Below are 14,356 nucleotides of genomic sequence, written 5' to 3' on the forward strand. Positions count from 1 at the left end.
AACTAGTTTACAATCCCACCAACAGTGTAAAAGTGTTCCTATTTCTCCACATCCTCTCCAGCACCTGTTGTTTCCTGACTTTTGAATGATCGCCATTCTAACTGGTGTGAGATGGTATCTCATTGTGGTTTTGATTTGCATTTCTCTGATGGCCAGTGATGATGAGCATTTTTTCATGTGTCTGTTGGCTGTATGAATGTCTTCTTTTGAGAAATGTCTGTTCATATCCTTTGCCCACTTTTGGATGGGGTTGTTTGTTTTTTTCTTGTAAATTTGTTTGAGTTCTTTGTAGGTTCTGGATATTAGCCCTTTGTCAGATGAGTAGATTGCAAAAATTTTCTCCCATTCTGTAGGTTGCCTGCTCACTCTGATGGTAGTTTCTTTTGCTGTGCAGAAGCTCTTTAGTTTGATGAGATCCCATTTGTCAATTTTGGCTTTTGCTGCCGTTGCTTTTGGTGTTTTAGACATGAAGTCTTTGCCCATGCCTATGTCCTGAATGGTACTACCTAGGTTTTCCTCTAGGATTTTTATGGTATTAGGTCTAACATTTAAGTCTCTAATCCATCTTGAATTAATTTTCGTATAAGGAGTAAGGAAAGGATCCAGTTTCAGCTTTCTACTTATGGCTAGCCAGTTTTCCCAGCACCATTTATTAAATAGGGAATCCTTTCCCCATTTCTTGTTTCTCTCAGGTTTGTCAAAGATCAGATGGCTGTAGATGTGTGGTATTATTTCTGAGGACTCTGTTCTGTTCCATTGGTCTATATCTCTGTTTTGGTACCAGTACCATGCTGTTTTGGTTACTGTAGCCTTGTAGTATAGTTTGAAGTCAGGTAGCGTGATGCCTCCAGCTTTGTTCTTTTGACTTAGGATTGTCTTGGAGATGCGGGCTCTTTTTTGGTTCCATATGAACTTTAAAGCAGTTTTTTCCAATTCTGTGAAGAAGTTCATTGGTAGCTTGATGGGGATGGCATTGAATCTATAAATTACCTTGGGCAGTATGGCCATTTTCACGATATTGATTCTTCCTATCCATGAGCATGGTATGTTCTTCCATTTGTTTGTGTCCTCTTTGATTTCACTGAGCAGTGGTTTGTAGTTCTCCTTGAAGAGGTCCTTTACATCCCTTGTAAGTTGGATTCCTAGGTATTTTATTCTCTTTGAAGCAATTGTGAATGGAAATTCGTTCCTGATTTGGCTCTCTGTTTGACTGTCACTGGTGTATAAGAATGCTTGTGATTTTTGCACATTAATTTTGTATCCTGAGACTTTGCTGAAGTTGCTGATCAGCTTAAGGAGATTTTGGGCTGAGACAATGGGGTTTTCTAAATATACAATCATGTCGTCTGCAAACAGGGACAATTTGACTTCTTCTTTTCCTAACTGAATCCCCTTGATTTCTTTCTCTTGCCTGATTGCCCTAGCCAGAACTTCCAACACTATGTTGAATAGGAGTGGTGAGAGAGGGCATCCCTGTCTTGTGCCAGTTTTCAAAGGGAATTTTTCCAGTTTTTGCCCATTCAGTATGATATTGGCTGTGGGTTTGTCATAAATAGCTCTTAGGATTATAAATTATGCTGCTATAAGGACACATGCACACGTATGTTTATTGCAGCACTATTCACAATAGCAAAGACTTGGAATCAACCCAAATGTCCATCAGTGACAGATTGGATTAAGAAAATGTGGCACATATACACCATGGAATACTATGCAGCCATAAAAAAGGATGAGTTTGTGTCCTTTGTAGGGACATGGATGCAGCTGGAAACCATCATTCTTAGCAAACTATCACAAGAACAGAAAACCAAACACCGCATGTTCTCACTCGTAGGTGGGAACTGAACAATGAGATCACTTGGACTCGGGAAGGGGAACATCACACACCGGGGCCTATCATGGGGAGGGGGGAGGGGGGAGGGATTGCATTGGGAGTTATACCTGACGTAAATGACGAGTTGATGGGTGCAGCACACCAACATGGCACAAGTATACATATGTAGCAAACCTGCACGTTGTGCACATGTACCCTACAACTTGAAGTTTAATAATAATAAATAAATTAAAAAAAAAAAAAAAACTTATAGCAGAACCACCATTCAACTCAGCAATCCCATTACCGCATATATATATCCAAAAGAAAATAAATTGTTCTACCCAAAAGACACATACACTCATATATTCATCACAGCACTATTCACAATAGCAAAGACATGGAATCAACAGTGGATTGGATAAAGAAAATGTAGTACATGCTGGTGTATGGGTGGTTCCATGGTAGAAAATATGGCACATATACACCATGGAATACTACACAGTCATAAAAAAGAACAAAACTGTGTCCTTTGCAGCAACATGAATGCAGCTGAAGGCCATTATACTAAGCAAATTAACACAGGAACAGAAAACCAAATACCACACGTCCTCACCTACAAGTGGGAGTTAACATTGGGTATTCATGAACATAAAGATGGCAACAATAGATACTGGGGATTATTAGAGGGTGGAGGGAAGGAGTGGGGCAAGAGTCAAAAAACTATCAGGTACTATGTTTACTACCTGGTTGACAGGATCATTTGTATCTTAAACCTCAGCATCATGCAATATACCCATGGAATAAGCCCGCACATGTAACCCCAAATCTAAAAAGTTGGAATTAAAAAAAAAAAAAGAAAAGAAAAGAAAAGAAAACCATCTCCAATTACTTCCCATTGTGCTTAGAATGGAATCCTTAACTAATGATGCGGGTGGCCTGCTGCTGCTTCTGACATCTTAACTCACACCACTCTTCCCTACCTTAGCCATTTTCCATTCCTTGAAGCAAGTTCTTCCCTGCTTCAGGGTCCTTGTACTCGTCATTGCCACTACCTGGAATGTCTGTCTGTCACATCATACTTAGCCTGATTCCATCTTACCATCTGAGCCGGTAAGAGATGGTAAAGAAGACGCCTTTCCACAAGCCTTCCCTGATTCCTCTGTCTAAGGTAGCCCTCCTCTTCCTGTTTATTGTCCAACATACCACCAATTTTATTGCCTCAAAGTACCAATAAATATTTGACATTAAGTAATACATTAATATTAGCACCAAAATTGTTCTCAATAGTTATAGCCATGGCATAAATGAAGTCTTCCATATCTATTCTACTTTAAGGAGAAGTTATCCTTACTTAGTTATTGTTACTGCCCTATATTAAGTCCCTCTCAACCAGTGAGCTGAAACAAAAATTAGGTCATTTCTATCATTTACAATAAATTATAAGGTATATAACTGCTAAATTAATTTTAAAACATCCTTTGGGTATGTGAATAGTAGTAACAGAGGAAACGGAAGCTCACATATTTCACTTACAAAGTGTTTTATAAACTTTGTACTCAAAGTTTTTTTTTTTTGAGACGGAGTCTTGCTCTGTCGCCCGGGCTGGAGTGCAGTGGCCGGATCTCAGCTCACTGCAAGCTCCGCCTCCCGGGTTTACGCCATTCTCCTGCCTCAGCCTCCCGAGTAGCGGGGACTACAGGCGCCCGCCACCTCGCCCGGCTAGTTTTTTGTGTTTTTAGTAGAGACGGGGTTTCACTGTGTTAGCCAGGATGGTCTCGATCTCCTGACCTCGTGATCCGCCCGTCTCGGCCTCCCAAAGTGCTGGGATTACAGGCTTGAGCCACCGCGCCCGGCCTGTACTCAAAGTTTTATAACACTTTGCAAATGGAATATGTTTTCAGAAAATGAGACTGTTTTATCTCTTGGTTGATCCTGAACCCTGGAAGTATCAATAATTCATGAAATCATACAGTTTAAGCATTGGAAGAAAACACAATAGCCTTAGAACTAGCCAGGTCTCCAGCATTTGAATCCCTGCTACGATGTTCCTACCAAATAGTTATTCTTCATTAATCATGAATTCACAACCTCTTGAGGTAACACTTTCTTGTTTGAAGACCTCTGACTTGAAGAGGTAAGTCCCACAGTGACTTATACGTATTGGTGTATTTCAGTATCTTAAATCCGAGTGGAATAAATCTAACCTCTCTTATACACACCAGCCTTTCATGCTTCTCAAGACAACTGTAATATCCTCTTAACTTTTCTTTTCTCTGAGATAAAACTTTTAGTTCCTTCAACTATTCTTAATATGCCATTGTTTCACATTATCGCTAGGGAGTAATCTTTTAAACTTACATCACTTTTCTTTATACCCTGCTTCACAGAGAGAACCCAGAATGAACAATTTGCCACGGGTAACCAGATCACTACAGAGCAAAGCAGTCCGTCAAAACCCATGTTCATGATGTCAAAAAAACAACAATAAAACATCAGAGTAGCTGGGAGTTTAACACACAGAGTAGAAAAAAGAAAGGAACCTGGAGAATATCTGCTCCTCTTGCACTCCTCAGCCACATACTCTCTCTCTAATCATTTCTAATCTTAACTTTTTTTGCAACTAAGTTCATAATAGTCTCTCTCTTCCTGAATTTTTAGAGACAACAAATCATATTTCACTTTCACTATGTGAAGTTGTCATTACGTGATTATTTTCATCTACAAAAATAGCCATTTCTTAGAGCTTAACCCAATGTTATCAGGTATACATAAACAAAATAGACATCACTATTGCTCAAGTGAGAAACAGGTCGATGGAGAGTAAGGGACTTGCCTACAATCACAAGCTAGACAATGACAAAACCAGGATCTGAAGCCAAATTCCTGATCCAACGCTCTTGCCACCTTAGCACAGGTCCTTTCCCAAGGCCAGCTTTTGGATTCTTAGAGAGAAAGTGAATGTGGTCTATGGCAAGGCAGATTTCATCATCTCTTCATGTTAAACATGTAGAAACTGAATCTCAGAGAAGTTTATTAATGTGACCAAAATCACAAACTGAGGAGTTGGGAACTCAACCATAGGTGCCCTGACTCCAGGGCAAGGGACTCGTAGCCAGCATGACAGGTTCAGTATGTCCCTGCTAACATTTGCCTTTCCAATGAACAGTTCCTGGTTTGTGGGTTTTCTAAAATTTTTAAACTGCAAAAAACTACAGAAACTAAATGACCAAACTCTGTTTTCTCCTTTATTTTTTATATGCCGTTTCTTCTTACAAGCACTCAAGACCACATATTTGATTTACATCTTTAAGCACTGGAAACCATGGAGACAACTTGAAAAAGCTTGAGAGGCTAAAAGCACTTGTACCAAAGCCATTCCCAGGTCCAGGTTTTGTTCCATTGTAGTTTTATATCTAAATTGTGAAGCTTTTCTACAAATTGGGTTCATAGGGAAAGTGTTGAGTCATTTTCATTATTGCATCGATTCTACACAGGAGTATCACTATAATATTTGAGGAAGTAAAACAGTCACTATGTTTAATTTATATCTCAGATCGATGGAATTATCAAGTCATCTATGTGCATCTGTTCAAGTGATTCATGCTTACGCTCATATACTGGGTAATTTCATTCCTCATCTTTTCTCAGATAAGAGACTGGCAGTTCCAGAAGCCTCCATCACTAAGTCCTGCAATTCAGTGGATTCACTAGCATCTTAAGTTTAAAAACACAAACTTTCTTTAAACTAGTGGTTCTTCAGGTTTCACAACAGCAGCAACAGCTGAAACAGCAATAAGCATATCGAAGTCATGAGAATTACAGTAGTCAGAGAATAACTTACCATGTGAGAAAAAAAATGAAATTACTCTATACTTACATCGCCATTTCCTTTGCAAAGTACTTTTTAAAATGAATTTGTGCCAAGTGGGGCTCAAGCCAAGCCTTCTCTCCTTCACAGCTCACCTTTCCTTAGTTAAAATGTTAAAGTCGTGACAGCACCACTGTTTCCACAGCATTGTGGCGTGTGGTTAACAAAGACAACCAGCAATTACTCAGTAAGGAGAGAAAAGTTAATGCTAGAAGCAGAGGGGATGAACATTACCTGTGGAGTCCAATGATGACTAGTAGCAGAGTCTACACTTTCTAATAATATCAACTATTGATCCCCATTGAGTCATTTGCTTACAATACACATTAGGTAATGTTTGTCTCTGCTCTCATCCCATGGCAGCTGATCCTTTATTAATAACACATTCCTAGCACTGATGAAGCTGAAAAGAGAGGCAGACATGGACCCCACTCCTGATTCATGGGCTCACACCTTCCTGGAAGAGTTAAGAAAGGGGCACTGGAAGAGGAACGAGATTGATCTTTCAAGCAGTGAGAGGATAGAAAAGAAAAATTAGGGATAGAAACAAATTTTGGTAAATTGTAAGTAACTTGTGCAAACTCTGAAAATAAATTGGTGTGACAGGGACCTAGTTATATCCGCTTTCATCCCATGGTGAGTTGATAATGTATACTTACATAAAATTTATGCCCACTTATAAGCAAAGCTCATTCCTAAAACAACATTAAGCTGGTAGTCATATAAAAGGGAGACCCCTGAAATCTCTAAACCATTGCTTAAACAGCAATATTAACTGTGTGTGTTTTCAGGTAGTTGCATTTGTAATCGTGTTAGGATGAATAGGTGAAAACAAAAAATGCAGCAATGTCAACAATGGGGGTGGTTTAATATTGCCACCCACCCACACAGTAATTTGAATGTTTCCTGAATCTAGGATATTTCCATTTTCATCCTTAAGTGAACTTAACTGTGTTTCAACATTCATCTTGCTACTTGCCTGTAGACTCAGTAAGACTGAAAAGGAAAGTGGCTACTCCCCAAGGACCTTCCAACCGACATTTCTACAAATTTTGAGTTGAGTTGGGAATCACAGGAAACAGGAAAAATGCAAGTAACGGTCCCTACCTACACAGCAAATATCTGTAGGACTTTTGACAAGTAAACACATTCTGATCGTGTGTGGACTGTGTCAGTCCAGACAAATTTTTCTACTGAAGATATAAGGAAACACTGCCAAATAATTATTAGTCGGAAGTAACAAATGATTTTTAGATCAAGTTATTTCTTCCTTAGTACAGCAGTCCTTCTTCCAAACGTATGGAAGAACAGGTAATTCATTCTAGCTCAGTAGAAAAATGTGAAAACAAAAGGAGCAATTCTGTGTTTTCTCTGTATTGGAATATTAGATCTATTCTACGGATAATCAACTTTTCCTTCGAGTAAAGTGTTCTATTTTTTAGGGAAGGTGAGCTCTTCAGTCGGCAGATGTCAAGCAAAGCCATTTTTTAAGTGAGCTCTTTGCAGGAGTAGTTACCTTCACATTAAGGCAGAGCCAGAGGTACTGTGGCCCAAAGGACAGTACAGCTAAAGCAATTTCTCATGTGACTGACTGTCCAGGGGACAGCCCGCATGAAAACATGACTATCAGTGGAAGCTCCCGAGGTCTTATTTTCTTATTGAAATAACAGGTTTGAATGCTCGCATGTCAGTTTTCTAGAGTTGTCTTAGCTATCATAATTTTTCAAATGAGTGGAAATAAAAACTAGAGTAGCATATCCAACTGCAGTTTTATAGTATTTCCACATATGCACTAACGATAAAGTTCTATAATCTACAGTTTTTCAGTGTTTCTTCATAAGGAAATGATACCACAATACTACTATTTCTCTCTTGGCTCAGTAAGGCTAGAGGAAGAAAAAGAAGCCTACTTCTCTGGGGGTGATTATAATGGTTGTAACATTTATAATAATTATAAATTTTGAGATCATGAAATGCAAAGGTAACCATAGAGATAGGAAACCTAGGCCAGGGACTGAAAAAAAAACCTGCTTCATTCGTTGACATAACCCGCTTCTGATCACATATGAAATGCCTACACATCACCTAATACACATTAATAGTAGGGAAGCAATAAAGAACTAGAATTCCTAGTAAGAATAGTAATAATATTAGGAGTATCATCATGACTATTACTTCAGATTCTAGATGTAAAAGCTGGTAATAAAATCTGATCTTTCGCTTTGCTCACATGGATATTACTGAGGTAAGAACATGCTTTTCTGATAAATGTACTATAAAAAAAAAAAAGTCATTTTATTGGTATCACACTAAGAAACAGATATCCCAAACACTACGTGAGTTGGCTTTCCACGGAGGAGTCAATTTCCACCTTTCCTTTTAACAGTTTAATATAATCTTTTTATGATCGGGTTGAAATGTCTTTTACATTCACTTTCCATTTTTGTTGGTATTGAAATTAGGAGACAAGAAGAAGGGCTAATATCCCTTCATTTTTAGCTCTATGGTAATTCTCCAGGCTTTTACAAAACTATCAAGCATTTTTGTGTGTGGTTGTTGTATGTTTCTTTTTAAGTCATGTATTTATAAGCATAAAAAATGACAATGGCAGCTTTATCTATTTGATGGTTTCAACTAACTGAGAATGGGGTATGGGTGAAGAGCAGTGAGCAGAACTCATTTCAGGTGTCAGAGCACAAACTTAAAACTTTCTCCCAGCTGAGTCTTTGCCGCCTGAGACTGGATAGAAACAGCCAGAGGTAACCTCATTAGCCCATGAGGCTGCCTTGGAAATACAGATGCTGGAGCAGTGACCTAGAGAGAGGGGACCCTGACAGGCTGACTCCTGCATTTTTTCCTGTGACACCCTCTCACCAAGCCAAATCCTTTGTGATACCTATACCAGCTTCCGAAGTCATGACTCCTTTTATACACTGAAACCCAGGACAGTCTACAACCTCTACAAGTGGGCAGAACAAAATTCTGCCTGCATCATGTAGTATCTGATTCATGGCTCTGCTTGCGATCACCTGACAAACCACTTAACCTCGCCATGCTCCAGTTTCTTCTGTAACCCAGAAACACAATCATGTGAAAATCTCTCTCCTGGGATTGTTTTCAGCAGTAATTACATATGTATACGTATGTATATTTATATGTGTGCATATGTATATATATTAAAGCACTTTAGCTTATGAGATGCTCTAGCAATATTTAAAGATAAAGTTAGAATAAGTGAATAAGCCTGCAGCTGTAATGGGTCTGCTGTCTTCAAGGCTGCTAGTATTAAACAGCACAAATTGCAGCTGGTCTTCCCAGGTCTCTACCCCTGGGCTTTGCCACTGACTTGCTATGTAACTTCCACTTTGGAACGTCTCTGCCTCCGCATTCATCTTTAAAATAATCTGAAGTGATGAACTCCCTTGTAGGGCATAGAGGAGGGGAGAAAAAAAGCCAAGGGATTTAATAAGTGTAATTGAAAAAACAAATAACAGACAGGATCCAACTCTCAAAGACACAGTTGTTTTTCCTATTCATATAAATGCAAATTCAGCCCAAGAGTAAAATCACATGGAATTCTCTGATTTAAGGAATTTGCCCAGTAATAAGCACAGACATTTTTCTGGTTTCCGTCAACCAAATAACGAACAGGTTTTAGGAAATGCTCACGACCTTGCCTTGAATTATTTGTATACGGCTTCTATAATTTAAATTGTTGGGGTTATCTATGGATAACGGCAGTCAGAGTTTAGCCATAAACCTTCCAAGTAACGGTGACTTCCTGAGAGCCCCTTCTAACAAATATTTCTAAACTGTTTTCCTTGACTCATTGCCAATAAAATGGATGGAAACGCTTTCAATTCTCTCTTTTTCTTTCTTGGTCATAGCTTCAGAACCCTAGCGCTGCTTGATTCCCTTCAGTTGCAGATATTGGTGGCTGGAATCAAGGGCCAGGCCCCAGAAAAGTCTCACAGAAGGGACATACATAGGGCCAAATTGGACCCTCCGATTCACATCGTGTATCTCTGAGATGTGTGGTAAGTGTCTGAGGTACTGATAATGCTGCAGCCAAGATGGTAAAATAGAGCCAACACATCACTCATTGTACCAGAAGCCGTTGTCGCATCCTAATGCCAATTGTGCTGCAATGCATATTGCTCAGGCCATCGCTAGGCCTGGGCGCTATGCATTTTAATTGCACATGCTGCAATTAAAATTTAGGGTTTCAAGAAATTACTCCATTTCTTTGGTTTCCAGTTCATTGTTATCTTGCATTCTTTGACAAAAACATATAACAACTGCAGTTGTAATATGGACAGAATCCTACGGATTGTTTGCAAGCACCTTCCACTTAGAAAGAAATACATCACCACCAATGAGAAAGCACTGGTGGGAGATACAGATAATGCACCAATTAGAGCTGCTGCACAACTCCAGGGGGCATCATCTGTTCGCCACATTGTGAACTGCGCCCCCTGGAGTTGTGCAATGAAAACATCCTACAAGATCACAGATATCCTAGAGAAATCTTAAAGAAAAACTGACTCAATACGTTAGAAATGTCCATCTAGGAGACATTAACTTCAGGTTCTTCTGTCCTGTAGACCTGACTTTTCTCATATTAATCAGAAGGTTACATGAGATTATCTCCAGTGTTAACTCCAGTTCTGGAAGCTTGTGATTGTAAGAGTTAAGGCCAATTTATATATATCAAGTGGTAGTGCCAGCTGCAACTGTTTCCCTCTTTTTAAGCAATGTTCTTGTAACTAGTGTTTTATTAGTGAAAACAAGGGAAATTTTCAAATAACCCTTGTTTTCCAGTGGGCCTTAGGAAAGAGGTTAAGTCTCTGGACTGCCTGACCCATTCAGTTTCTTTCACAGCTAATGAAAATACTGCAAGAACTGATGGGCGGAATGGAATCATAAAGAAAAGGAAAGCTTCATTGAAGCAATATAGGCAGTATTTCAAAAATGATCCTAGAAGGTTTGCTTCCCCCAAGCTGGAAACATTTTTCAGGCTAAACAATAAAGTATACTTTAAATCAAATGCAGACAAAGCAATGTCCTTGATTTGGGGTAATATTTTTCAATTTTGTATTTAAAACTGTGTTTCCTATAATGTTTTCTCAAAGTATCTTTTGCACATCACCAGTCAAATTCTTTACTGAGTTTTACTTTCTGACATTTGATTTATAAAATTAATGAACATACGAAAGAAACTTTTTGTTAAAGTTCCCATGCTCTTCTCCACGCTTCTGGTCCAAGATTCTCAGACCATATCATGCTCTTCCAACATCCACCCCTCCTCCCTCACCCCACCACCATCCAGTCAAAAATTCCTTATATCCACATTGGCCTATTGAATTGTGATCTGAGATTGGCTTTCTCATGAGAAAAGCGAGGTTTATTACATTCAAACAGAATTAGCAGCCACTTTAAATACTATAATCCAAGTGGCACTGCGCTTACAAACCATGAGCTTTTGTTTTAGAAATATAAACAGAAGGGTGATTCTTAAAGCTGTGTAAGTCATCCCAATTTCAAGCACTGGGTATTGGTCTGACAGCCTGACTTTGGCTGTATACAGCTACAGAGTATTTGGATCAATTAGATAAATTAAATTTTATAACAAAAGTCAACAAGATCATGATAGAAATTCAAACATAATTTGGAAAAATGAAACACACACACACACACACACACTAGTCTGTACCTAGAAACATCTAAAAGAGAAGGTGCAGGACTCTGGCCTTATAAGGTGGGCAATACATACTCCCTCTAAAAGAGAATAGGGATACATTATCTCAGCTTTCAGGCTTTCTATCCAAACCTAAGCTTTACCTGGACAGTCCTGCTGTTATACCCATTTAAATTTTCACCCACTTCTCTTTTCAGCACAGGGGAAAGCAAAGTGTTTCTCCTAACTTTATTCTTATCCATCCATTACACTACCCTGTGAGGACCTGTTTTCATTCACCATTAGGGCCCCCATGACTTGCATATTGCATGCCACATAGTAAATGCTCAGTAAACAACTCGTTGGAATATTGAATTAAAGATTTGATTTTTTTTTTCTTTCATCAAACACACACTTACTGAATGCCTACCACAGATTCTTTTTGGCATAAGCCCTCAATAAACATGTATGGAAATTACGGGACAGTTTCAAGTCAAGGTCAGCTTTTGACATGAGAAAAAACTTAGCTGGACCAGCAGAACCTTCTGTATTCCCCATGATCACAGTGAATTAAAGCAAAGTTCATGGCATTGAAAACACCTTGTAGTATTTGATACTTTTCAACCAGCTAGGAAATTGACTACTGGTCAGCACTTACTTAATCCACCCTGGGAAATTTGGTACTTGGGCTACATCAGGTTGAATTTTAAAATCTTAACATTTATGAATAAAAATGAAAAAAAAAGCATAGAAATGACTATTTGCCCTTATGCTTTTTGTGGAAAAACAGACTTAGCTTCCTTTACCTCTCCTTCTAACAAGTATTAGCATTAATCTTACATTCTTATTATCATATAGAAGTATTTTACCTTCACTTCTTATGAAGAAAGTTTTCTGAAAATGTATATCTAATCTCTTCCTTCCATGCTTAAAATATTCCCAATTGTCTTCAACATAAAGCCAAGATTCCTAACATGATTTACCAAAGGCTTGATGATATCACTTCATCTTTATTCTGCAAACTCATGCCCTAGCATTCTTCCCAATAATAACTATCACTATCCCTAAATAAATGTTTAATACTTGAAATTCCCAAGCATGCATTTTTTCTCCCTCTTGTCCTCCCTGTACAGTAATGCCTCTCACCATCCACTTCAAAATTATTTCCTACACACACACACACGCTTTACAAGGCTAACTTCTATTCATCCTTTTAATTACCTCAGGGCTCATTCTTCCAAAAGACTTACAAGATTTCCCCATCCCTGTCTCCCATAATCGGGGTTAGGTGTCCCTCTTAGATATACTCTACACTGTCAAACCTCATGTGTTCACTCACCCCACCCAATAGTTTGTAAATTCTTGGAAGGCAGAGCATAAATGTCTCTGAATCCCTAGCATCCAGGAGAATACTTGCTATTTCATAAGAACTCAATAAAAGTGAATTAAATATACCACATTTTCTCGATCCATTCATTCATTGATGGACACTTTCATTGATTCCATATCATGGATTTTGTGAATAATTATGTCACATATGGCGACACGGATGAAGCTGGAAGACTTTATGCCAAGTAATATCAGACACAAAAAGATAAAAAAAAAAAAAAAAAAGGCATGTTCTCTCTTATATGCAAAATCTATAACAATCAAGTTCATAGAAGCAAAGAGTGGAATGGTGGTTACTAGAGACTGGGGATGAGAGAAATGAGGAGATGTTGGCCAAAGGGCACAAAGTTAGGAGGAATAAATATGTATATAAGGTGGTAGACATGTCAATTAGCTTGATTCGCTCATTCCACATCGTATACATACATCATAACATTATGTGTACCGCATAATTATATACCATTGTAATCTGTCACAAAAATGTATGAATGAATGGAATAAATGAACAAATATATCCAGGCCTTTTTTATTTGTTCACACTTTCAAATTATTCTGCATGGATTTATTATTGAACCCATTAAGCCAATCCATAAACAAACAAAGTGACCAAGAATAAGCAAATTGCTTCCAAAGGATTTATAGTGGCTTTTTCTTTTTTTGGTGGGCTTGCCATGTGTGAGATTTTAAACTGGACACAAAGAAAATATTATATCATCACACATGCTCATTCTCCCAAGCAGTTTTCTCCTTCTCCAGTCTCCTCTCTAGGACATGTGTATTCTTATTGACATTTTTCATGAGAGTACTATAGGAGACGGGATGATTATGCTTGGAAGTTGTGAGGAGTCATGGTAAACAACGTGACAAGCATGTATCCTAGTGTCGGCATGACTGTGACAGACAAAATAAGAGACTGAGAGGCAGACTCAGCACTATTCATTGACAACTGCTAAATGGCTCTTCATGAACTATTCATTCACTCACAGAGGTGGAAGCTGCTATCACTCTACCAAATTACCACACTGAATAGACATGTACATAGACAGTCTCCTACACACTGTAGGTGAGCACAGTTGGCTGCTTGTACGAGTAGAAAATCAATGGGATGCTTGGCCTATTTTATGCAGGTCAAATGAATATTATCATGTTACAAACGTCTCTGATTCAATCCATTCAACAAAAATGTGTTGAGCAAGTAATTTTCTGACAAAGCAAATATTTTTTTATTGGACAACTATTGCAATATAGACACAAATAAAAATGCAGATTCTCAGAGTTTATAGTATAATTTTTGTATATTAATTAGTATACATGTTTAGTATATATTTAGTATATTATGGTATATATAAAATATATAATTTAGTATAATAAGCAGTATAATTTTGCTTAAGGAAAGATGTTCTAATGGAATTTATTTTTCTACCTTCTCCCAGGTTTATTTATAAAATATCTTACTATCTTCTACTGTTCAAAATTTGATACTGTACTTTGTCAATTTTAAGTTACTTAAGAGCTAGAAGTGGTTAAGTGAGTGAATCTGGAGTCACTTCTTTCAGAAATCCACAGTTCCCAGTGTTGAGAGACGAATTAGCTGCCTAGCCTTTTT

The 14,356-nt window shown here is 38.1% G+C and overlaps 1 long non-coding RNA gene across 1 annotated transcript in view; it reads left to right on the top strand.

Moving 5' to 3' along the window:
* LOC140712682 (uncharacterized) overlaps nucleotides 1–12,677 on the top strand; it is a 28,845-nt gene extending 16,168 nt beyond the window's left edge. Inside the window, exons 3-4 of the long non-coding RNA XR_012094396.1 lie at nucleotides 9,572–9,721; nucleotides 12,322–12,677. This is a non-coding gene — a long non-coding RNA (uncharacterized lncRNA). The remainder of the gene's footprint in view (nucleotides 1–9,571; nucleotides 9,722–12,321) is intronic.
* The last annotated feature ends 1,679 nt before the right edge of the window (nucleotides 12,678–14,356 follow it).

The sequence above is a fragment of the Chlorocebus sabaeus genome, chromosome 10 (genome assembly GCF_047675955.1).
Source record: "Chlorocebus sabaeus isolate Y175 chromosome 10, mChlSab1.0.hap1, whole genome shotgun sequence".
Lineage (NCBI taxonomy): Eukaryota > Metazoa > Chordata > Mammalia > Primates > Cercopithecidae > Chlorocebus > Chlorocebus sabaeus.